Genomic DNA, 25,709 nt, shown 5'->3' with positions numbered 1-25,709 from the left:
TGGCCAACTACAAGAAACGTCTGACCTCTGTGATTGCCAACAAGGGTTTTGCCACCAAGTACTAAGTCATGTTTTGCAGAGGGGTCAAATACTTATTTCCCTCATTAAAATGCAAATCAATTCATAACATTTTTGTTGTTATTCTGTCTCTCACTGTTCAAATAAACCTACCATTAAAATTATAGACTGATCATGTCTTTGTCAGTGGGCAAACGTACAAAATCAGCAGGGGATCAAATACTTTTTTCCCTCACTGTATATTTGTTTCCACTGGCATTTTGAATGTAACGTAATTTATTTAAATGTTTTAACTGTAATTTTGTAGTGATCACGCTTGAATTGTTGCTCACATTGCTTGAACTGTTGTTCGCAGGGCACCATTGGAAATGAGACCCTGGTCTCCATGGGTTCCCCTGGTTAAATAAAGTCAATAATAAAATTATTATTCCATTCCAGCCATTACAATGAGCCCGTCCTCCTACAGCTCCACCCACCAGCCTCCTCTGACACACACACACATATACACACACACATCTCTGCATGTGCCTGTGTCTGTTTTTGAATGTCTGTGTGTGCTGTTTAGCTGAGGCCGGAGAGATGGGCTGAAGTGTAGCTGACGGCTGTGATCTCCGCTGTCCTCTCTGTATTGGCAGAGCAGAGCAGACCCTGGCATGCTATGAGACGCTGTGTGTGTGAAGTGTTGGACGCTGGCTAGCTGTTTGACAAAAGGCCATTCTTACCAGAGGGAGGGAGGGAGCCGAGGAGTCTCACTCTCTCCAGGCCGGGTTGAGGAGCTGCCGATCGCCACCAGACAGAACCCTGGAAGAACGAGAACGTATCAACACTATCTGTCTCTTAATCAATCATAACAGTGGTAAAACATTTTATATTCAAATAAGTCCAAAAGAGGTTTCTGAAGGGAGGACGGCTCATAATAATGGCTGGAATGGAGTCAATGGAATGGTATCAAACACATTAAACACGTGGTTTCATGTGGTTAATACCACTCTATTGACTCCATTCCAGCCATTATTATGAGCCGTCCTCCCCTCAGCAGCCTCCACTGAAGCACATGCATAAACAAATAAATGTACTACCAAACAAATAGTTTTAGAACATTTTTCAAAAACAATACATTAGGGACAGCGAGGATGGAAAGGTTTTGGAAAGATCTCTATTTAAGGGAGGAAAGCGTCATCCGTTTTCATGGAACTCTACACTATCACACACACAAATACCACTTCCTAATGAATTGGGCCGCCGCAAACCTGCAAGTACTGGCACCTCACACTTTCTACTGTTCGAGTACTGGCACTAAAAGTAACTTGTATTAAGACATTGCATCTAGCATTACAAGGCAATAAAAAGCATAGATTATATGAAGAAACATACGCAGTGACACGCTGGATGTACACACACGCAGTGACGCACATGACGTACACACATATGCAGAAGCAGAGGGTTGAAGCTCCCAGAGATGCTTTATGACTTCCTTAACCTCTGGTGTTGAACATATGTAATCATAAATACTTCCCCAGAAAGAAAAGGAGGAGGGGATCAGATCCCACAATAACTTTTCCACTTCTCTCCCCCTTCTTTTTCACTAGGGTCTCTCTCTCTCTCTCTCTCTCTCTCTCTCTCTCTCTCTCTCTCTCTCTCTCTCTCTCTCTCTCTCTCTCTCTCTCTCTCTCTCTCTCTCTCTCTCTCTCTCTCTCTCTCTCTCTCTCTCTCTCTCTCTCTCTCTCTCTCTCTCTCTCTCTCTCTCTCTCTCTCTCTCTCTCTCTCTCTCTCATGACTCAATATTTATCTGTGTGTAATGTCTGATCAAATCTAGTTATTAAAGTGGGCGAGGTCTTTTTGCCGTTACTGTTGTGCCGAGCGATTAGTGCTTTATGGTCTGTTCGATTTAGGTTTCGATTATTGTTTTAAACATTAAATGCACTATGTATTATGTGGGTTGAATGCTGTAACACAGAAATTTTTTTATTTTATAAAAGTCCCATGAAGGTAGTGACTGCTCATTACTGCTTATCACTTATTAACCATAATTTATTCACATTACTTTACTTTAATAAAATAGTGCATTCGGAAAATATTCAGACCCCTTGACTTCTTCCACATTTTGTTACGTTACAGCCTTATTCTAAAATTGATTAAATCGTTGTTGTTTTTTCATCAATCTACACACAATACCTAATAATGACAAAGCAAAATAAGGTTCAGAAGTTTTTGCAAATGTATAAAATATTACAAACTGAAAATATCACATTTACATAAGTATTCAGACCCTTTACTCAGTACTTTGTTGAAGCACCTTTGGCAGTGATTACAGTCTCGAGTCGTCTTGGGTATGACGCTACAAGCTTGTCACACCTGTATTTGGGGAGTTTCTCCCATTCTTCTCTGCAGATCCTCTCAAGCGCTGTTCGGTTGGATGGGGAGCGTCGCTGCACAGCTATTTTCAGGTCTCTACAGAGATGTTTGATCGGTTTCAAGTCCGGGCTCTGGCTGGGCCACTCAAGGAAATTCAGAGACTTGTCCCGAAGCCACTCCTGCGTTGTCTTGGCTGTGTGCTTAGGGTCGTTGTCCTGTTGGAAGGTGAACCTTCGTCTCAGTCTGAGGTCCTGAGCAGGTTTTCATCAAGGATCTCTCTGTACCTTGCTCCGTTCATCTTTCCCTCGATCCTGACTAGTCTCCCAGTCCCTGCTACTGAAAAACATCCCCACAGCATGATGATGCCACCACCATGCTTCACCATAGGGATGGTGCCAGGTTTCCTCCAGATGTGAGGCTTTGCATTCAGGCCAAAGAGTTCAATCTTGATTTCATCAGACCAGAGAATAATTGATCATGGTCTGAGAGTCCTTTAGGTGCCTTTTGGCAAACTCCAAGCGGGCTGTCATGTGCCTTTCACTGAGGAGTGGCTTCCGTCTGGCTACTCTACCATAAAGGCCTGATTGGAGGAGTGCTGCAGAGATGGTTGTCCTTCTGGAAGGTTCTCCCATTCCCACAGAGGACCTCTGTAGCTCTGTCAGAGCGACCATCGGGTTCTTGGTCACCTCCCTGATCAAGGCCCTTCTACCACGATTGCTCAGTTTGGCTGGGCGGCCAGCTCTAGGAAGAGTCTTGGTAGTTCCAAACTTCTTCCATTTAAGAATAATGGAGGCCACTGTGTTCTTGGGGACACAATCCTGTCTCAGAGCTCTAGGGATAATTCCTTCAACCTCATGGCTCTGTTTTTGCTCTGACATGCACTGTCAACTGTGGGACCTTATATAGACAGTAGTGTGCCTTCCCAAATCATGTCCAATCAATTGAATTTACCACAGATGGACTCCAATCAAGTTGTAGAATCATCTCAAGGATGATCAATGGAAACAGGATGCACCTGAGCAAAATTTTGAGTCTCATAGCAAAGGGTCTGAATACTTATATAAATAAGGTCTGTTTTTATTTTTTTTATAAATTTGCAAAAATTTCAAAAACGTTGTTTTCGCTTTGTCATTATGGGGTATTATGTGTAGATTGATGAGGAACATTTTTAATTTAATCCATTTTAAAATAAGGCTGCAACGTAACAGAATGTGGAAAAAGTCAAGGGGTCTGAATACTTTCCGAATGCACTCTATTTCAGTTGTTGGGTATATTAAATTTGTTTTATTTGATGACTTTATTATTTAATGCCAACTCATCTCATCTCTATAAAGCTGCTGCCTATAATGACTGACAAAATCACAATTTTAGTAATTCTTCAAAGTAAATAAGGCATACTTTTATGCCTGCTGAATACCAACTATCAATCACTTAGATCCTAATTTTCAAGTAGAGATACCTCGCAAAGCAACTGCCCTCTCAATTGCACATTCTCTCCCTTTCCGTGTCTGCCCCACACTAACCTAGCAGGCGTAAAAGAAACACACAGACCGGACAAGTAGGCGCGCAATGGATTATGGTCATTATAGTGAATTACCACGTTTTCTGCGCTAAACCAGAGAGGAAAAAGCGAAGGGATAACTGGGCCCAAAATCTGTCTTCTCCAGCAGGTGGCATTTTTTTCCCCCAAGGAGTTTTTGTATTGAGGTCAATGAGAGAGCGTCGAATTTGGTTAACACAAAATTGAATGGCTTATTTGCTACGTGTGGCTTATTTGATCGAATAGAAGTTTCATAATGATTAAGTTGTTACTAGTGTACTGATATAAATTGGACACGTGACATCCCACAAAGTTCTCTCTCTCTCTCTCTCTCTCTCTCTCTCGTTTCCATGGTGATTGAGTTATATTTGAAAGGTTGACTCAATGATTCAGAGGAGAGCTTGGCATTCATCTCTCATTCTCGTTCATCTGATGCACAGCACTTAAAAACACTCCAGGCTTTAAAGTTCTTCATCAAGCAAAATGTAATTTCATAGAATAGGAATAATATATCAATTTGCATTCTTTGAAAGTCAATTTCTGAGTCTACAATGATTCTGTAAAGACATTGAAATTATTCATTTTAGCTATCAAATGTCACATCCAAGTTCTTCCATAAGAACTGAATATACTACTGTAGATAAAGACTATATATATATATATGCATATATCTGCACAACAAATATTCAATGTCTTCTTCAAAGACCGACATGTATCTACAGTTAGGATTCAACCCCATATTACTCAGAGTCTAAAAGAGTTTCCTACTGTACATTCTGTGGCTTCTCTCTGTATATAATCTTTGGCTAGAAGGCTGTGTCCTAAAGCTGTTATTTCCTCTTGAGATTGACGACTAGATTGTCATGTAGCACACACACAAGCTCGCACGCTCGATTGACACCCAGCTTGTCATGTAGCGTATTATACAACAAATACATGTGATTAAAAGCAGAACTCATATTTCAAGACATGACATATGAGGGTGCGGTGAGATAACCGATGGGTTGGACAATACTTTTATCGTCAATCATCTTGAAAAAACATAGAATTAAAAACTGGAAATCAAACATTCCTCCATCATTAACAGAATGGAAAGGTCTAATGCTTTACTATCTAAAATGTTCAAAGTGTGTGGGCGATGGAGAAAAACAAAATGGTGCAGTTTGAGGCCATGTGGCGGAGAGTAATGCAGAAGCTGGAGATGGGGGTGTGAGCAGGTGGGTCTGGGCAGGGGTGATGTTATGGATGTTGGTGAGCGTCTGTATGTTGTCGTTTGTATGTGTATGTTTTGTATTGTTCTCCTACAAAGATTCCACACTGCTACAGCGGGCAGACAAGTCATGTGGAGGCTGCTACAGCGGGCAGACAGACAGGTTATGTGGAGGCTGCTACAGCAGGCAGACAGACAAGTCATGTGGAGGCTGCTACAGCGGGCAGACAGACAGGTCATGTGGAGGCTGCTACAGCGGGCAGACAGACAGATCATGTGGCGGCTGCTACAGCGGGCAGACGGACAGGTTTCCTAGAAGGACAGAATATGTTTCTGCGAACCAGATGAATGGCAGTACATGTCTATTATTCTTAATATGTAGTCAGTGCTAGAGAGGGTCAATACAAACCCGAATGAATGGGCAACAATGTGTTGTGAAGAAATACATTACACTATAGTACAACTGTAATCCTGAATGAACCGTGTAGCTACTAATACAGTACTTAGGAAAAAAGCGACTTAATTCCTAAATGCTTATAACCAGCCTCAGCAGAGGGCAATAAACAGAACAGGGTAGTGTATTCATCCACTTGGTTGAATTGTGGCATGACAGTAATCTACTGTAATTATATTTACTGAGGTGCTCCAAAGGATGAATAGCAGAGGAAAAAAGGTTCCCCTAAGGATAGAGCGCGGATAGACGGGGGAAGCAGATCTTATTGAAGAAAGAAAAGAGGGGTGGAGGGATGCCATGGTGCCGCAAAAGAGAAGTATAACTGCAGCAAGCCAGACAGAACCACTTGATGTGTAAGAGGGTGTGTGTTGATGTGTGTTGATGTGTGTGTGTGTGTGTAGCACTAAGCTCCTGAACTAACCCCCAGAGTGATAAGAGTACAGAGGGAGAGGGAGAACCAGTCATGTGTGGAGAACGCACAACATTGGAACACTAGATAAAATAAACAGCGCAGAATTGTCTAAAATGCATGAATCCCTTTGGCTCCCCGGGCCCCGCCCCCTCAGTCTCTCTCCAACTCTCGCTCTCACTCCCCCTCCCTCTCTCCCTCTGCTTTCCTCACTCCCTCCACTGTGCCAGTCTGAGTGCAGGTCAGATGAGGACTGTTATCAGCGCGCTCACAGAAACAGCTCTCCGCTCTGCTTTGAAAAACGTTTTTTTTCTAGTTTTCATCCACAATTTCAGGGACAGAATGACAGAGAAAAAAACGTTGTTTTGTTTGTTGTTGCAGCAGTAGAGGATGGGTGAACAGGGGAGAGGAGAGGAAAGGGAGAGGGGGAGGAGAGAAGAGAACGGGAAAGGAGAGGGGGTGGAGGTGGGAGGAGAGAAGGGGGAAGGAGAGGGTGGTGTGAGTGGGGTAGCTTGGTGTGAGAGCACTACAGAAACAGACAGCATCACAATGTCCGCTTGCCACTGTCCTCCCTCCCTCCCCTCATCTCATCAAAAGTGTGCATCCGCCCCACTCTGACAGAGCACCCAAATCACCACAGTGCATGCTTTGTAAAGGCGAGGGTAAATCAGGTCTGCTAGTTTCAGCGAGTCTAGGTATCTTACATGGCATCCTGTTCCTGTGTCTGATGCAAGTTTGTGAAAATGCGTATTGTTAAATGTTTTGCCATCGCATCGAGTCATTGTCTCAGGGTTGAGCAAACGAAAATAAACGTATTTCCGCTAAGACGTACCAACTAAACTGGTAAACACTTCCACACACTTCCACACTACAAGGGCTTTTTTAAGCATTTGTGTTTTAGCAGGAGGCAGCAAGGGGATGTTGTTTGCAACCAATCACATGGTTCCGATTTCGCTGCAGGGGGCTCGTCACATCATGAGACCAATTAGTTTGGATCCTGGATGCTGATTGGCTAAAACAGCATCCCAGCCGTGTGTATATGAGAAAATAATTTATCATGGTCTGAGAGTCCTTTAGGTGCCTTTTGGCAAACTCCAAGCGGGCTGTCATGTGCCTTTTACTGAGGAGTGGCTTCTGTTTGGCCACTCTACCATAAAGGCCTGATTGGTGGAGTGCTGCAGAGATGGTTGTCCTTCTGGATGGTTTTCCCATCTCCACAGAGGTACTTTGGAGCTCTATCAGAGTGACCATCGGGTTCTTGGTCACCTCCCTGAACAAGACTCTTCTTCCCCGATTGCTCAGTTTGGCCGGGCGGCCAGCTCTAGGAAGAGTCTTGGTAGTTCCAAACCTCTTCCATTTAAGAATGATGGAGGCCACTGTGTTCTTGGGGACCTTCAATGCTGCAGAATTTTTGGGTACCCTTCCCCAGATCTGTGCCTCAACACAGTCCTGTCTCGGAGCTCTACTGACAATTTCTTCGACCGCTTGGTTTTTGCTCTGACATGCACCGTCAACTGTGGGACCTTATATAGACAGGTGTGTGCCTTTCCAAATCATGTCCAATCAATTGAATTTACCACAGGTGGACTACAATCAAGTTGTAGAAACATCTCAAGGATGATCAATGGAAACAGAATGAACCTGAGCTCAATTTCGAGTCTCATAGCAAAGGGTCTGAACACTTATGTATAAGGTTTTTCTGTTTTTTTATAAATGTGCAAACATTTCTAAAAACCTGTTTTCGCTTTGTCATAATGGGGTATTGTGTGTAGATTGATGAGGAGAAAAAACAATTTAATCCATTTTAGAATAAGGCTGTAACGTAACAAAATGTGTAAAAAGTCAAGGGGTCTGAATACTTTCCGAATGCACTGTATGTATTGAGCTTGTCTGATGCTTTAAGCTTACGGTTTGATGCCTCAAGAGGGCGCCAGAGATCTAGATAACCAGAATTGTAAAAACGTAACCTGACCCAACTATTCTCCTCCCGCTCCTGCTGTCTTTCGCAGATTCTGCCATTACTCTCCTGAAGTTGCCTGTAATAGGCTACACAAGGAGTCGGCAACCTTTCTCATGTGGAATGCCAATTTATCTTACCATTTCTACCGATCTGCATGCCAGTTAGGGTTTTCATATGCAAATGTTCGTGAAACAGTTTAATTTAATTTAGAATAACGTCTTCATATCTCAAAAACACCGTCATGTGGTTAATCAAAATTCTATCCAATAAATAAATGAAAATGATACAAACCTAAAAAGTAACTTATATTGCCATTTCCAACTATGTAAAAATAGCCTACATAAAGCCAACAAATAAAAACATTGCAACCTGCAGGTTGAAAACATCCTGATAAAAATAAATATCCTATAAATCACATTGGATACACATGGCCTGTCTGCAACGAACTTGAAAAACTGTCTCAACTATTAACTTGAGTCTGGCCCAAAATGTGCACTAGCGAATTTGCAACATTGTATAAAATAATCTGGTCCCACAGAGTTTCCCGCGCCAGTGAGCTCAGGACAGACACAGCTGTAGGCTATTTGCGCAAGGGATAAGAAGCAGTGCTTGTCTTGGGCAAGAGCTCACCGGAGCTGAGTGTATTAGCTCAAAAGTATTCTGGAGCTCCTGCACCTAAATATTTGTATTTATTTTATTTAACCTTTATTTAACTAGGCACGTCAGTTAAGAACAAATTCTTATTTACAATGACGGCCTTCTCCGGCCAAACCCGGACAGTACCAGCACCCAAAATGAGTACCGGAACCTATTTCAGTCCAAGTCAAGCACTGATAAGAAGTCTATTTTATGACGTTTCCACTGGATCAGAGCATTACATTTTTCCCTTTCGCGCTGAGTGGTTATCAAAAGGGAGAGAGCTGGAAAGATTTTTCAAATACATTGAGGAACTATTGTAATTCTCAATAAATGTAAAAACAGACTTTGTTTGCTTGCTGTTTGAGGAGAAGAAAACATTACTTTGAGAAGCTCCACAGGTCATTAGTGGTGGTGCGTTAAGCCAATCAGAAATAATATCAGATCCCCAAATGGGCACATTTATATTTGTGACGGGTACTGAGTATACGAAGACGCAGGACGCAGAAATTAACAAGGTCAAGGTTGACTTAAGAATGACAAAGAGAAATAACAAAGATAGAGTACACGACACGAAGCTAAACAATCACACACCACATCATCCAGAACAGTCCAGGGCTAAATAGGGGTGGTGATGAGATGATGAGGTGCAGGGGCGCTGGAGGTGATTAGGGTGCGTTGGGTTTCCATTCCGGTGTTGCCGAGGTGGTGTGCTCAGACCGGTGGCTCAGTAGACCGGCGAATCAGAGCGCCGGAGGGGAGCAACGGGAGGAGACGTGACAATATGCCTATAGGTCTACTTCTATGCGTGCACGTCTTTACTCAACATTGACAGGAGTGATCCAAACAAAAGACAATGACTAAATTGACAGAACTCGTCAATGGTATTCAATAAACCAAAACTTGTTTCTCACAAGTGTAGCATAGGTTGTGCACTCTGCAAACAATGTGTCCACTCCGACAATGAGAACAGGAAGACTGGAATAATAATAATGAATCCATTAAAATAAATGACCGTAACCAAAGTAACAAACATTGTAGATCAGAAATTATAGGAATTAACAGTAAATGTACTACTGGTGATATATGTAATGGGGAATTGATATACACTAACAATCAAACATCAAATGATGTTATGAAACAATGAATGTGCACAAATTGGCGGGAGAGAGCGCATTCCTGAGAGAGAAGTGCATTGTGCATCTGGGTGCATGGTCAATCCTACATTTGCATTGGCCATGCAGAATTTATGGTGATATGGTCTCAGCAGAAGTCAAGTCAAGAATGGCTTCAGCAGAAGACAGGGTATTCATACTTCTTGCGCTTCGCTGAGTAGTGCAGAGCTATTGTCAAGGAAGTGAGTTTGTGTTAATACAGGATGTACTGCCCCCACCTACGGTCAACCAATCAAGTCAATGCAGAGCTATACATAGCCCTCTTCATTGTTACAAAATTTGGGAGGCGCAAGGCGATGCGGTACAGAGCTCGATTTGGCCTCTGCATACCTCTGGAGGCTCCGCAATTGCGTCACAATCCAGATGAAGCCTCCGACCACATTTTCGAATCAAGCATAAATGGGCTTTTAGTATAGGCCTCCACAATGGATTAGTTCACTGCTCGACTAAAACAATCTCGGTCGACCAATTGCCTAACGACCAAACAATCTACCAGACGACTAATTGGGGTCAGCCCTAATATAGTGTATATTTATAAAGGTCAAGCTTATATTGTTTTATTTGTCTGTTGTGCGTGAAACTCCCAGGAGGGTGGCCGTTTCTGAGATACTGGATCCGGAGCACCGACAATCACACAATGCTCAAAGTCGCTTAAGTCACTGGTTTTACCTGTTCTAACGTTCAATCAAACAGTAACTGAATGCCTCGAAATGGCCAGCCTCCTGGGCTTTTCACACATGACAGTCTAGGGTTTATTGAGAATGGTACGACAAACAAAAAATATCCAGTCAGTGGTAGTCCTGTGGGCGAAAACAGCTCGTTGATGAGAGGTCGAAGGAGAATGGCAAAAATCGTGCAAGCTAACAGGCAGGCAACGAACAGGAAAATAACAGTACAAAAGTGGTGTGCAGAACGGCATTTCGGAATGAACAACTTGTCGGTCCTTGTCACGGATTGGCTATTGTAGCAGACAACCACACCGGGTTCCACTCCTATCAGCTAAAAACAAGAAGAAGCGGCTCCAGTGGGCACGCGATCACCAACACTGGACAATTGAGGAGTGGAAAAACATTGCCTGGTCCGACGAATCCCGGTTCCTGTTTTGTCACGCTGATGGCGGAGTCAGGATTTGGTGTAAGCAAAGTCCATGGCCCCATCCTGCCTAGTGTCAATGGTACAGGCTGGTGGGGGTGGTGTAATGGTAAGGGGAATGGTTTCCTGGCACACGTTAGGTCCCTTGATAGCAATTGACTAACGTGTCCATGCCCAAAGAATTCAGGCTGTTCTGGAGGCAAAGGGGTGTCCGACCCGGTATTACATGTGTGTATATCAGAGTTTCTGTTAGGAAAATCTGGCGCCGGACAACGTGACTGGAAAGATTTAAATGTACTGGCCATTTGAGAAATTTACCGGACCCATATGCATTGGGTACTTAACCCATTAGGGCGTCCACCCACGGTGCTCAGTAGGCTTGGGCGGTATCCAGATTTTCATATTGTCATACCGTCCTTCTCTCATACCGGGATTTACGGTATTACCGACACAATGGAAAAGCCATTGGGCCTCTATTACCAGAATGCTAACAGAATTAGCACAAAATAATAGCAAAATCACATAGACACTGTTAGCTGAATGCTAACGAGCGAAAATGAACATAAATGAATTGCAAAGACAGGCAAATCCAGCTCATAAAGTTATACAAGCATAGTTAGTAGCTACCGAATGTCATTTTCACTAAGTGTGTAAATTTAAAAGCACTTGTGACTAATTAAGCAATAAGGTACAAGAGGCGGTGCTGTATCATGAATACAGTCACAGGTAAATGGAGTTGTTCTGCCGACGCGATAGAAGATATAGTCCAGATAATTGACTATTCAGCTGTCTGGATTTTTAGCAGTCTTATGGCTTAGGGGTAGAAGCTGTCTCTGAGCCTTTTGGTCCGAGAGCCAAACAGTCTATGGCTTTCCCCCTTCTGATAACCAGGTGGCGAATCGCATCTCTGCATGTCTGGCAGACATATCAGTGTGGATGTCGGATCACCACCTCAAGCTGAACCTCGGCAAGACGGAGCTGCTCTTCCTCCCGGGGAAGGACTGCCCACTCCATGATCTCGCCATCAAGGTTGACAACTCCATTGTGTCCTCCTCCCAGAGTGCAAAGAACCTTGGCGTGACCCTGGACAACACCCTGTCGTTCTCCGCTAACATCAAAGTGGTGACCCGATCCTGCAGGTTCATGCTCTACAACATTCGCAGAGTACGACCCTGCCTTACACAGAAAGCGGCACAGGTCCTAATCCAGGCACTTGTCATCTCCCGTCTGGATTTCTGCAACTTGCTGTTGGCTGGGCTCCCTGCCTGTGCCATTAAACCCCTACAACTTATCCAGAACGCTGCAGCCCGTCTGGTGTTCAACCTTCCCAAGTTCTCTCATGTCACCCCGCTCCTCCGCACACTCCACTGGCTTCCAGTTGAAGCTCGCATCTACTACAAAACCATGGTGCTTGCCTACGGAGCTGTGAGGGGAACGGCACCTCCTTACGTTCAGGCTCTGATCAGACCCTACACCCAAACGAGCGCACTACGTTCATCCACCTCTGGCCTGCTAGCCCCCCTACCTCTACGGAAGCACAGTTCCCGCTCAGCCCAGTCAAAGCTATTCGCTGCTCTGGCACTCCAATGGTGGAACAAGCTCCCCCACGACGCCAGGACAGCGGAGTCACTGACCACCTTCCGGAGACACTTGAAACCCTACCTCTTTAAGGAATACCTGGAATAGTCTAACAGTAATCTTTCTACACCCCCCATCCCCGAGTGGTGGTTGTCCCACTGGCTATCCTAAGTTGAATAAACCAATTTGTAAGTCGCTCTGGATAAGAGCGTCTGCTAAATGACTTAAATGTAAATGTGGCTGGAGTCTTTGGCGATTTTTCAGGCCTTCCTCTGACACCGCCTGATATAGAGGTCCTGGATGGCAGGGAGCTCGGCCCCAGTGATGTACTGGGTTGTCCACACCACCCTCTATAGGGCTTTGCGGTTAGGGCAGTGCATTTTCCATACCAAGCACTGATGCAGCCAGTCAAAATGATTTCAATGGTGCAGTTGTATAACCTTTTGAGGATCTGAGGGCCCATGCCAAATTAGCCTCCTGAGGAGAATGAGACGCTGTCGTGCCCTCTTCACGACTGTGCAGGTGTGTGTGGACCATGTTAAGTCCTTAGTGATGAGGACGCCAAGGAACTTGAAGCTCCACAACAGCCCGGTCGATGTGGATGGGGGTGTGCTCTCCCCTCTTTCTCCTATAGTCCACGATCAGCTCCTTGGTCTTACTGACGTTTAGGGAGAGGTTGTTGTCCTGGCACCACGCTCTGACCTCCTCCGTGTAGGCTGACTCATCGCCATGGTGATCTGGCCTACCAATACAGACTGTGTGTGTGTGCTTGCGCAAGTGTTGAACTTCAAGAACATTGATAGCATTAATAGTTGTATGTCACATTGAGTTTTGTGTTGTTTACGGTGAAAATGCTATTAAAAACATTATGATACAAATTATTTTGTGTTTGCATCCCTTACAATCAAAGCATAGTATGCCTGTAACTCAATGCACCGCTTTATATTATCAATATGTATATTTATTCTACCCAATTGGTAATTACAGTCTTGTCCCATTGCTGCAACTCCCGTACGGACTCGTGAAGGTCGAGAGCCATGTGTCCTCTGAAACACGACCCTGCCAAGCCGCACTGCTTCTTGACACACTGCTCGCTTAACCCGGAAGCTAGCCGCACCAATGTGTCGGAGGAAACACTGTACAACTGGCGACGAAGTCAGCATGCACGCGCCCGGGCCCACCACAAGGAGTCGCTAGAGCGCAATGGGACATGGAAATCCCGGCCGGCCAAACCCTCCCCTAACCCGGACGACGCTGGCCAATTGTGCGCCTCCCGGTCGCGGCCGGCTGCAACCTAGCCTGGGTTCAAACCCGGGTCTGTAGTGACGCCTCTAGCACAGCGATGCAGTGCCTTAGACCGCTGCGCCATTCGGGAGGCCCAATGCACTGCTTTTTAAATAAAAAAATATTTATTTAGGACCACATTTTTGCAAATTCAAACATTTCGATTAATCGTGATTAACTAATACCATTAACTAGATTGTATTATTATATATGTATACAGTACCAGTCAAAAGATTGGACACACCTACTAATTTTTCTTTATTTTTACTAGTTTCTACATTGTAGAATAATAGTGAACACATCAAAACTATGAAATAACACATATGGAATCATGTAGTAACCAAAAAAGTGTTAAACAAATCAAAATATATGTTGTATTTTAGATTCTTCAAAGTAGCCACCCTTTGCGTTGATGACAGCTTTGCACAACCCTGGAATGAGTAGGTGTGTCCAAACTTTTGACTGGTACTGTATATATATATATATATATATATATATAGAGAGAGAGAGAGAGAGAGAGAGAGAGAGAGAGCTGCCCCGGTCAACTGTAAGTGCTATTATTTTGAAGTGGAAACATCTAGCAGCAACAACGGCTCAGCTGCGAAGTGGTAGGCCACACAAGCTCACAGAACGGGACTACCAAGTGCTGAAGCGAGTAGCGTGTAAAAATCGTCTGCAACACTCACTATCGAGTTCCAAACTGCCTCTGAAAGCAACGTCGGCACAAGAACTGTTCGTCGGGAGCATCATGAAATAGGTTTCCATGGCCGAGCAGCCGCACACAAGCCTAAGATCACCATGCACAATGCCAAGCACTGGAGCAGTGGAAACGAGTTCTCTGCAGTGATGAAATCACGCTTCACCATCTGGCAGTCCGACTGACGAATCAGGGTTTGACGGATGCCAGGAGAACGCTACCTGCCGCAATGCATAGTGCCAACTGTAAAGTTTGGTGGAAGAATAATGGTCTGGGGCTGTTTTTCATGGTTCGGGCTAGGCCCCTTTGTTCCAGTGAAGGGAAATATTAACGCTACAGCATACAATGACATTCTAGACGACTCTGTGCTTCCAACTTTATGGCAACAGTTTGGGCAAGGCCCTTTCCTGTTTCAGCATTACATTTTACATTTTAGTCATTTAGCAGACGCTCTTATCCAGAGCGACTTACAGTTAGCACATACATTATTTTTATCGAACCCACAACCCTGGCGTTGCAAACGCCATGCTCTACCAACTGAGCTACATCCCCTGCCGGCCATTCCCTCCCCTACCCTGGACGACACTGGGCCAATTGTGCGCCGCCCCATGGGTCTCCCGGTCGCGGCCGGCTACGACAGAGCCTGGATTCGAACCAGGATCTCTAGTGGCACAGCTAGCACTGCGATGCAGTGCCTTAGACCACTGCGCCACTCGGGAGAGTATGACAATGCCCCCTGTGCACAAAGCGTCCAGATCGTATTGGAAGAACTTGACTGGCATGCACAGAGCCCTGACCTCAACCCCATCGAACACCTTTGGGATGAATTGGAATGAGATGTTCGACGAGCAGGTGTTCACATACTTTTGGTCATGTAGTGTACACACACACACACACACACACACACACACACACACATATGTATACCTTTAATTCATATTTATGAAATACCACCAGACATATAAAACAATATAAGCTTCACCTTTATATATATACTTATAGCTTAAAATGCATGGGAACTTTATTTTGGGTACTAGAGCTAGGCGATATGGACAAAAATCAATATCACGATAAATTGCCTGAATTGATGCAATAACGATAAATAGAACAAAGTTTATAACATTAAAGTGCACCACAGTTTTTTTTATTACCCTTTATACTTCTACTACTAGTTTGATTGTTGTAGACCTCAATTTCCCATTAACAATCACCCATATTAGAAAACATTTAATTTCAAACTTAACACTTCTCTAGTTTAGGCTACTATTATCGCAATTAACCATATCAGCAAAATGCCTGCGATATGTGATCGGTATGGTCGGTGTCGATAATTTTTTATTTATCATCCCAGCTCTATTGGGTACATCAGTGCAACAAAGGGCCTTACTATTTTCATAGTGCATGCCCCATAAAGCCATATAGATATACCGCTAAAACACCAACAACATAAACAGTGAGTAAATTCTGACTCTTCAGGCCACCTGGGCTCTTTTTTCTTTTCTAGGTACACACACACACACCACTGGTCTGTTGTAAATAGCAGGCTTCCCAAAGTCAGTGGGTGGAGGGAGGGAGAGGAAGAGAGAGAGAGAAAGGAGGACAAGGGAGTAGTATATGAGTGAGAGAGAGTGAGGAGTTTGTGAGAGAGAGAGCAAGAGAGAGGATTGAGAGAAAGGGAAGAGAGAGGGAGGAGAGAGAGAGATGGAGTGAGTGAGTGAGTGAGTGAGAGAGAGAGAGAGAGAGAGAGAGAGAGAGAGAGAGAGAGAGAGAGAGAGAGAGAGAGAGAGAGAGAGAGAGAGAGAGAGAGAGAGAGAGAGTAGTGTGAGAGAGAGAAAGAGTGAGAGAAAGACAGTGGCTAGCGTTGGTTTGCAGTACAGGAATTTTCTTGGCAGAGCCACAGGAAGCGGTCTGAATCCTGAGTACACACACTGTGGCATTCCAGCCAGGCCATGCCATTCTCCAAACAACACAACAAAGTAGAGACAGAAAACAACAAACATCGTGAAAATGATTAAATCAACTTTTTTACAAGTAACTTGCTGAAGTCAGACCCATGACACTTTCACACATACTGTACTCAGTATTTACAGTCTTGCAGAGACTGATGAGAGAGAGCAAGAGAGCGAGAGAGAGAGAAAGTTTATGCTATGTGTTATTCTCCTCACACCCCCTACATCCTCCTCAGAATGGTCTTCTCTGTTGTCCCAGAGGTCTCCAGGAGACTGTGATAGGTTGCCAAACTGCAAATAGGGCAGCAATCCCCCGAATGGTCCATTCCAGCAGCGCCGGTGCTAAAACCTGGATACCACATTGGCCGAGCCCTAGCTAGCTAGGAAACCTGCCAAACCTTGTCACAGTCACAGGCACAGCTACCCTAGCTCTCCAGTAACTACCAAGTACGCTCCTTTTGACAGCTACACAGAATTCATTTCACTACCTATGTGAAGAAAGTTGGCTAAAGAAGATATCAAACTCATAAACTCATAAACAATGTGATGTCACATCGGTTACAAAACCACAGGCGGAATTCCACGGATTCTAGAACCATAAAGATTTGGCAGGGGACAGGACAGCTTTTTTTCTCTCTCTTTTCTTTTCCCCCTCTTCTCTCAGAAGAGGAGTGGACTGGGCCAGTCTCTGTCTCTGTCTTAGACCCTGAGCTCACATTGCTCCACAGCTGGAGACAACAGCCTCTTGGAAGCCTCTGGGAAAAAAGTTTCACTACTTCTCTGTCTCTCTGTTTCTGTCTCTCTCTAGTAAAGACTACTACTCTTTATCTCGCTCATGTAAACTTTAAAGTGTTAGCAAGTACATTGTTAACCCTTTCGCATATATGGATTAATCACATTTTATTCACATGCTAAGTAAACAACAGATGTAGACTAACAGTGAAGCTCTTACTTACTTAAATTTGGATAGGACCAAATTGAAATGTTTCTAACAGAAGAAATATGAGAAGCATATGCATAACCATGGTAGAATGTTACTGTACAGCCACTGCGTTCCAATTTAGGGGCTTGTCAGTGACCAAATCTGCAATTTTCAACCTGTATATGGGTTGTTGTCATGGTAGTTGCCATGGCGCCCTAGCAGCAGCCTAAGCAAAGAGCTCCTGTAAATATGTACATATTTAATAATTTGTGTTTAAAATTTTGTGTTTTTTTAATCAGCTGTTTTGTTTTTGATAACACTGAGTTTTGTTGCATATTTCCAGTGGTTTTGACCCACAGATTTGCAGATGGACTGGCAGGTCAACTCTAATTGTTTTTGTTTGAATGATGCATCTGGACACTGTACCAACTTTTTTGTTTCACCTTGCTGCTGGTTCCTGATCTTTTGAAAACATCTATTGAAGAGTCACCTGAAGCTTGAGAGGAATGGGAGATGCAGTAAAGAAATGCAGTGCTGAGGCACAGGGCTCATGGTGAGGATGACTGGCTACTACTCTGAACTGTGTGTGGTGAGCTTTCTGGCACCCAGAGCTGCTGAGGCATCACCTAAGTGGGTGCCATACATTGTGAAGGAGGAGAAGTCCAGTAGCTACATGACTTAGGCTGGTTCCCAGAGTAGCCCTCCACATGATCATCACCAGACTCTTCATCAACCATCTCCCGGACCACCTTCCTCTGATCAAGCCATGAACTGTCCCTTCTCCATCTTTGGAGGATGCATGAATTCAAAAGAATTGGCCTCTATTGGTTGACCTAACTATAGTTAGGCTACTCATGATGATGTATTGCTTGTTTGTTTTTTTGCTTTTGAAGCACTTTAAGATTGCTATGAAAAGCGCTATAGAAATGTTATAAATTATTATTATTCAAATATAATTAGAATAGCCAATCAACATGTGTGTAATACTTCAGCAAAACAAAATAACAACTACAGAAGAAAACATATGGTCTGCATCCCAAATGGCACCCATTCCCTTATTTTGTGCATTCCATTAGTGCACTACATAGGGAATAGGGTGCAGTTTGGAAATAGCACCCTATTCCCTGGTTAGTGCACTACTTGTTTTTACCAGGGCCCATAGAATCAAAAGTAGTGCACTAAATATGGAATAGGGAGCCATTTTGGACGCATAGGCCTACATGATTTCATTGTAAAAATGACGTCCCGATGGTTTCAATGTAAATTTGATGTCCCAATTCCAAACAATACATTTTTTTATTTTAGTCATTTAGCAGACGCTCTTATCCAGAGCGACTTACAATTAACAAATTCATCTTAACATAGCTAGGTGAGACACACATCACAATCGTATCAAGTACATTTTCCCTCAGCAAAGTATTTATCTGCAAAGTCAGTGCTAGTGGGAAAAGAGAAGTGTCTCGAGGGCGCCGTGAGAGTTATTTAAGATACTCTTCAAAGAGGTAGGGTTTCAGACGTTTTTGAAAGATGGGCAGGGACTCCGCTGTCCTGACTTTAGGGGGAAGCTTGTTCCACCATTGGGGTACCAGGACAGAGAAAAGCTTTGACTGGGCTAAACGGGAGCTGCCCTCCCATAGGGATGGGAGGGCCAAGAGACCAGAGGTGGTGGAATGTAGGTTGGGTAGGGATGTAGGGTTTGAGCATAGCCTGAAAGTAAGGAGGTGCAGTTCCCCTTGCTGCTCCATAGGCAACAACAGGGTCTTGAAGATGACGCGAGATTCGACTGGAAGCCAGTGGAGTGTGCGGAGGAGCGGGGTGACATGGGAGAACTTAAGAAGGTTAAACACCAGGCGGGCTGCGGGATTCTGGATAAGTTGCAGGGGTTTGATGGCACAAGCGTGGAGCCCAGCCAACATAGAGTTGTAGGAGTCTAGATGGGAGATGACAAGTGCCTGGATTAGGACCTGCGCTGCTTCCTGTGTGAGGAAAGGTCGTACTCTACAGATGTTGTAGAGAATGAACCTGCAGGAGCGAGCCACTGCTTTGATGTTTGCAGAGAATGACATGGTGTTGTCCAGGGTCACACCAATGTTCTTTGCACTCTGGGAAGGGGACACCGTGGAGTTGTCAACCGTGATGGAGAGGGCTTGGAGCGGGCAGGCCTTTCCCGGGAGAATAAGCAGCTCCGTTTTGTCAATGTTGGTGTAAAGAGAAAAGAGGAGAGGGCCAAGAAATGAGCCTTCCGGGACACCAGTAGTGACAGCACGTGGTGCAGACACAGATCCTCTCCATGCCACCTGGTAGAAGCGACCTGCCAGGTAGGATACAATCTAGGAGTGTGCAGAGCCTGAGGCGCCCAACCCTAAGAGGGTGGAGAGGAGGATCTGATAGTTCACGCTGTCGAATGCAGCGGATAGATATAGGAGGATGAGAACAGAGGAGAGAGAGTCAGCTTTGGAAGAGCGGAGAGCCTCTGTGACAGAGGAGTGTGGTCTCAGTTGAGTGAGCCACCTTAAAGCCTGACTGGTTAGGGTCAAGAAGATTGTTCTGAGAGAGATAACGAGTTGGTCAGAGCCAGCATGCTCAAGTGTTTTGGAAAGAAATGAAAGGGATACGGGTCTGTAGTTTTTGACGTCAGATGGGTCGAGTGTTGATTTCTTGAGGAGGGGAGTAACTCTGGCCATCTTTAAATCAGAGGGGATGCAGCAAGTGGTCAGTGATGAGTTGATGAGGGAAGTGAGAAGGTCTCCAGAGATGGTCTGGAGAAGGGAGGAGGGGAGGGGGTTGAATGGGCAGGCTATCGGGCGTTCAGACATCACTAGACGCAGGATTTAATCTGGAGAGAGACGGGAGAAACAGGTCAAGGCGTAGGGTAGTTATGTCTGAGTGGGAGCAGGGGACTCAGTAGGCTGAGTGAAAGAGGAGCGGATGTCGTCAACCTTTTTTCAAAGTGGTTGACAAAATCATCCGCAGAGAGGGGGGAGGGAGGGGGAGGAGGTAGAGTATTAAGGAGGGAGGAGAACGTGAAGAAGTATTTCCCAGGGTTGAAGGCAGAAGCTTGAAATTTAGAGTGAGAGAAAGTGGCTTTAGATGCAGATACAGAGGAAGAGAAGGTAGAGAGGAGGGAGTGGAAAGAAGATAGGTCCTCCGGGAAGTTTAGTTTTCCTCCATTTCTGCTCAGCTGCCCGCAGCCCTGTTCTGTTAGCACGCAGTGAGTCACTCAGCCACGAGCGGGAGGGGAAGGTCGGGCAGGCTGGGAGAAAAGGGGCCAGGAGGAAGAAGGATTTTGCAGAAGGAAGAGAGGATATGGTAGAAGAGGAGAGAGTAGCGGGAGAGAGAGAGCAAAGATTGTGGCGGTGCATGACCATCTGGGTAGGGGCTGAGTGGGTGGGTTTGGAGGAAAGGAAACAATGTAGTGATCAGAGACCTGGAGGGAGATTGCAGTGAGATTAGTAGGCGAACAGCCTCTAGTGAAGATGAGGTCAAGCATATTGCCTGCCTTGTGAGTGGGAGGGGACTGGAAAGGTTGAGGTCAAAAGAGGAAAGGAGTGGAAAGGAAGAGGTGGAAAGAAGTAAATTGAAGTCAGGCGTCGGGAGGTTAAAGTCGCCCAGTACGATGAGTGGTGAGCCATCGTCTAGAAATTAGCTTATCAAGGTGTCAAGCTCATTGACTTTCCAAGGGCACCTGGTGGGCGATAAATGACAACAATGTTAAGCATGGAATTCAAATGAGGAGGTAGACAGGTGAGAGAGGGGAAGAGAGAACATTTCCACTTAGGAGAAATGGGTAGCCCTGTGCCGCCACCGCGACAACCAGATGCTCTCGGACTATGAGAGAACAAAGTCAGATGACGAGAGAGCAGCTGGAGTAGCAGTGTTCTCTGGGGAAATCCATGACTCTGTCAGGGCCAAAAAGTGTAGGGACTGAAAGGCAATATAGGCCGGGATGAATTTAGCCTTATTGACCGCAGATCGGCAGTTTCAAATGCTGCCGGAGATTAGGAATTCCACTTTGGTTGTGCGTGCAGAGTACACTAAATTAGAAAGGTTGCAGCCACGGGGTGGGGAGCGTCTGTAAAACTTACAGGGAGAGGAGTGAACTGGGATGGGAAACCCACACATACAGTGCCTTCGGAAAGTATTCAGACCCCTTGACTTTTTCCACATTTTGTTAGGTTACAGCCTTATTCTAAAATTGATTAAATTGTTTTTTTCCCTCATCAATCTACACACAATACCCCATAATGACAAAGCAAAAACAGGTTTGTAGAAATGTTTGCTAATTTATAAAAAATAAATAAACTGAAATATGACATTTACATAAGTATTCAGACCCTTTACTCAGTACTTTGTTGAAGCACCTTTGGCAGGGATTATAGCCTCAAGTCTTCTTGGGTATGACGCTACAAGCTTGGCACACCTGCATTTGGGGAGTTTCTCACATTCTTATCTGCAGATCCTCTCAAGATCTGTCAGGTCGGATGGGGAGTGTTGCTGCACAGCTTATTTCAGGTCTCTCCAGAGATTTTAGATCGGGTTCAAGTCTGGGCTCTGGCTGGGCCACTCAAGGACATTCAGAGAGTTGTCCCGAAGCCACTCCTGCATTTTCATGGCTGTGTGCTTAGGGTCGTTGTCCTGTTGAAAGGTGAACCTGAGTCTGAGTCTGAGGTCCTGAGCGCTCTGGAGCAGGCTTTCATCAAGGATATCTCTGTACTTTGCTCCATTCATCTTTCCCTCGATCCTGACTAGTCTCCCAGTCCCTGCCGCTGAAAAACATCCCCAAAGCATGATGCTGCCACCACCACCATGCTTCACCATAGGGATGGTGCCAGGTTTCCTCTAGACGTGTCGTTTGGCATTCAGGCCAAAGCATTCAATCTTGGTTTCATCAGACCAGAGAATCTTGTTTCTCATGGTCTGAGTGTCTTTAGGTGCCTTTTGGCAAACTCCAAGCGGGCTGTCGTGCCTTTTACTGAGGAGCGGCTTCCGTCTGGCCACACTACCATTAAGGCCTGATTGGTGGAGTGCTGCAGAGATGGTTGTCCTTCTGGAAGGTTCTCCCATCTCCACAGAGGAACTCTAGAGCTCTGTCAGAGTGACCCTCGGGTTCTTGATCACCTCTCTGACCAAGGCCCTACTCCCCCGATTGCTCAGTTTGGCCGGGCGGCCAGTTCGAGGAAGAGTCTTGGTGGTTCTGAACTTCTTCCATTTAAGAATGATGGAGGCCACTGTGTTCTTGGGGACCTTCAATACTGCAGACATTTTTGGTACCCTTCCCCAGATCTGTGCCTCGACACAATCCTGTCTCGGAGCTCTACGGACAATTCCTTCGACCTCATGGCTTGGTTGTTGCTCTGACATGCACTGTCAACTGTGGGACCTTATATAGACAGGTGTGTGCCTTTCCAAATCATGTCCAATCAAATGAATTTACCACAGGTGGACTCCAATCAAGTTGTAGAAACATCAAGGATGATCAATGGAAACAGGATGCACCTGAGCTCAATTTCGAGTCTCATAGCAAAGGGTCTGAAAACTTATGTAAATAAGGATTAAAGTTTTTTATTTGTAATAAATTTGCAAACATTTCTAAAAACCTGTTTTCACTTTGTCATTATGGGGTATTGTGAGTAGATTGCGGAGGAATTGTTTTTATTTAATCCATTTTAGAATAAGGCTGTAATGTAACAAAATATCAAAAACGTCAAGGGGTCTGATTACTTTCCAAAGGCACTGTACATGACAAAGCTACAAAATAACAAAATGAGATCATCAGAAAATAACTAGCAAAGATACTGAAGTGAGAGAGTGGTGTGGAGCCTTCCTTTCTTTCCTTCCTCCAATAACTACGCAGAACAATTCCACAGAACAACTTTGTATCAGGCGACAGTCTTCGTTTGTGTGACAACCCCGCCGCTTGCCAATACTGCCGCTTACAGCTGCCTCTGAAAAAACAGGCGAGATTGAAGTACTACCACTAAATGCCTAGCAGAGGTGAAAGACACCTCCCGGTACTGATTGCAGATTGCTTGGTAGAAGTGAAGAAAACACTCCCTACAACACAACACGCCCACAAATTAGCAGGACTGTTACATGCAAATACAGTGAGGGAAAAAAGTATTTGATCCCCTGCTGATTTTGTACGTTTGCCCACTGACAAAGAAATTATCAATCTATAATTTTAATGGTAGGTTTATTTGAACAGTGAGAGACAGAATAACAACAAAAAAATCCAGAAAAACGCATGTCAAAAATGTTATAAATTGATTTGCATTTTAATGAGGGAAATAAGTATTTGACCCCCTCTCAATCAGAAAGATTTCTGGCTCCCAGGTGTCTTTTATACAGGTAACGAGCTGAGATTAGGAGCACACTCTTAAAGGGAGTGCTCCTAATCTCAGTTTGTTACCTGTATAAAAGACACCTGTCCACAGAAGCAATCAATCAATCAGATTCCAAACTCTCCACCATGGCCAAGACCAAAGAGCTCTCCAGGGATGTCAGGGACAAGATTGTAGACCTACACAAGGCTGGAATGGACTACAAGACCATCGCCAAACAGTGCGATTATTCGCAAATGGAAGGAACACAAAAGTACTGTCAATCTCCCTCGGCCTGGGGCTCCATGCAAGATCTCACCTCGTGGAGTTGCAATGATCATGAGAACGGTGAGGAATCAGCCCAGAACTACACGGGAGGATCATGTCAATGATCTCAAGGCAGCTGGGACCATAGTCACCAAGAAAACAATTGGTAACACACTACGCCGTGAAGGACTGAAATCATGCAGCGCCCGCAAGGTCCCCCTGCTCAAGAAAGCACATATGCAGGCCCGTCTGAAGTTTGCCAATTAACATCTGAATGATTCAGAGGAGAACTGGGTGAAAGTGTTGTGGTCAGATGAGACCAAAATCAAGCTCTTTGGCATCAACTCAACTTGCCGTGTTTGGAGGAGGAGGAATGCTGCCTATGACCCCAAGAACACCATCCCCACCGTCAAACATGGAGGTGGAAACAATATGCTTTGGGGGTGTTTTTCTGCTAAGGGGACAGGACAACTTCACCGCATCAAAGGGACGATGGACGGGGCCATGTACCGTCAAATCTTGGGTGAGAACCTCCTTCCCTCAGCCAGGGCATTGAAAATGGGTCGTTGATGAGTATTCCAGCATGACAATGACCCAAAACACACGGCCAAGGCAACAAAGGAGTGGCTCAAGAAGAAGTACATTAAGGTCCTGGAGTGGCCTAGCCAGTCTCCAGACCTTAATCCCATAGAAAATCTGTGGAGGGAGCTGAAGGTTTGAGTTGCCAAACGTCAGCCTCGAAACCTTAATGACTTGGAGAAGATCTGCAAAGAGGAGTGGGACAAAATCCCTCCTGAGATGTGTGCAAACCTGGTGGCCAACTATAAGAAACGTCTGACCTCTGTGATTGCCAACAAGGGTTTTGCCAAGTACTAAGTCATGTTTTGCAGAGGGGTCCAATTCTTATTTCCCTCATTAAAATGCAAATCAATTTATAACATTTTTGACATGCGTTTTTCTGGATTTGTTTTGTTGTTATTCTGTTTCTCACTGTTCAAATAAACCTACCATTAAAATTATAGACTGATCATTTCTTTGTCAATGGGCAAACGTACAAAATCAGCAGGGGATCAAATACTTTTTTCCCTCACTGTACATCTAGCATGATTCTAATATTGACAGAATGCTCTTCACTGTCCTAATGAGGACAAACAAATGGGGGAAGGGGGGAAGAAGAGAGAGAGAAAGAGAGAGAGAGAGAGAGAGAGAGAGAGAGAGAGAGAGAATAATAATAATAATAATATATGTTCACAAAGCATTAGACCCTGGCCTCAGGCAACATACAGAATACGCACTGGGAATAGGAACCAAGCTTAGCTTCCTTTAAAGTTATTATTATTTATTTTTTGTCAACTTAAAACGACTAAAACCAGATATAAAGTATGTAGAAAAGATTATGGACCTACAGTGCTTTCAGAATGTCATGACTTCCTCCGAAGCTGCCTCCTCTCCTTGTTCGGGCAGGCTTCGGCGTTCGTCGTCACCGGCATTCTAGCCACTGCCGCTCCTCATCTCATCATTTCATTTGTTTTGTCTTGTTTATTACACACCTGGTTTCAATTCCCCTCATCAGTACCTGTATAAGTGTTCCCTCTGCCCCCTTGTCTTTGTGTGTGATTGTTTATTGTGGAGGTTATATGAGCTCGGTGGAGCTCCTCGTACTTTGTATCAACATATATACGGAATAAACCTTTATTCTGTGATTTACCCTCCTGCGCCTGACTCCGTCCAAATCACACGCCACAGAATCACACACCCGCCACGGAGTCAGCAGGAGAAGAGCCCATGCCTGGAGTCGTGGCACGGGTCCACAAGCATTCCAGGATGCTCGCCAGCTTGGGAG

The 25,709-nt window shown here is 44.7% G+C and overlaps 1 protein-coding gene across 5 annotated transcripts in view; it reads right to left on the bottom strand.

Moving 5' to 3' along the window:
* The window catches only part of LOC311132637 (thyroid hormone receptor beta), a 178,241-nt gene that overhangs the window by 63,975 nt on the left and 88,557 nt on the right, over positions 1-25,709 (bottom strand). For 4 of the 5 annotated variants that reach the window (XM_084165885.1, XM_084165886.1, XM_084165888.1 and 1 more), the window contains exon 2: positions 741-819. The exons of the other annotated variant lie outside the window; for it this stretch is intronic. The gene's annotated coding sequence lies outside the window, so the exon portion shown is untranslated. The remainder of the gene's footprint in view (positions 1-740; positions 820-25,709) is intronic. 5 annotated transcript variants of the gene reach the window in all.

This window comes from Coregonus lavaretus (genome assembly GCF_964263955.1).
Source record: "Coregonus lavaretus genome assembly, chromosome: 7".
NCBI classification, from domain to species: domain Eukaryota; kingdom Metazoa; phylum Chordata; class Actinopteri; order Salmoniformes; family Salmonidae; genus Coregonus; species Coregonus lavaretus.
Note: the sequence above shows the minus strand (reverse complement) of the source record. Positions and strands in the feature narration are given on the sequence as shown.